The sequence below is a fragment of the Octopus bimaculoides genome, chromosome 3, assembly GCF_001194135.2.
Source record: "Octopus bimaculoides isolate UCB-OBI-ISO-001 chromosome 3, ASM119413v2, whole genome shotgun sequence".
Lineage (NCBI taxonomy): Eukaryota > Metazoa > Mollusca > Cephalopoda > Octopoda > Octopodidae > Octopus > Octopus bimaculoides.
In genome coordinates, this window is record NC_068983.1 from 157,162,836 (window position 1) to 157,163,890 (window position 1,055).

At 40.2% G+C, this 1,055-nt stretch overlaps 1 protein-coding gene across 3 annotated transcripts in view; it reads right to left on the reverse strand.

Annotated features, from left to right (window-relative positions):
* LOC128247357 (luciferin sulfotransferase-like) overlaps nucleotides 1–1,055 on the reverse strand; it is a 9,452-nt gene that overhangs the window by 4,448 nt on the left and 3,949 nt on the right. The window lies entirely within an intron of this gene.

Sequence of the window (1,055 nt, forward strand, 5' to 3'; positions counted from 1 at the left end):
CTCTCTCTCTCTCTCTCTCTCTCTCTCTCTCTCTCTCTCTCTCTCTCTCTCTCTCTCTCCTGTACAGGCACCTTCAAGTGGTGCTTATACAACCACAGGTCTTCTTTCAGGATTCCGGAAAGACAATTCGTCACTTCCTGGCAAGCAACGTGTGGCACCTTAAAGATGAAGGAATCCCATACGATATTAAGTGGAGGATCATAGAGCGGCCGGGATCCTATAAGCAAACTTTGCATAGCGGAGCTAGCAAGGATCCTCAAAGACACTCGATATTCAGAATTACTATTAAATTCCGGACACGAAATTTATAGCCCCTACTTCCATTTCAAACGCTAACTGTTGCAAGGATGGGATACCCCATTCATCGATCAGAACAGTAAAATCTCCTTACAGGCTAGAAGCAACCTAAGGGCGGAGGTTCCCCATTCGCCATTTTAGCCTGTATGGACTGCCATCTGAACTGAACTAAGGGATATAACTTACCCTAGCGGACCCAAAATGCTTGTTCTTTGCGTACTAATTATGTGTGCGCGCGCGTGTGTGTGCATAAATCAACAATATATAAGAAGGATCTGAGAGAATAATTCCAGGGTAGCCAAATGTTGCTTAAGTATCCTAGGAAACAATGGACACACTTGTGTGGGATTTGAATCCGGGGACAAGCAAGACGTATTTAGGAGAAAATAAGAAAACTAGAGAAAGGAGACAAACGCTCAAGATGTTATTAAATCATTTACATCTTCATATCTTCTACACATGTTTCGATGGATGCAACCAAAATACGTCCGACAGGATGAATAATGGTCAGCTTTGCATCAATCTCTTCAGGGAGAATATAAATAACAGTTCTCATCAAATAGACATTTTAACAGATATATCTGTTAAAATGTCTATTTGATGAGAAGTGTTATTTATATCCTTCCTGAAGAGATTGATGCATAGCTGTCGGACGTATTTTGGATGCATCCATCGAAACATGTGTAGAAGATATGAAGATATAAATGATATAATAACATCCTGAGCGTTTGTCTCCTTTATACATATATATATATATA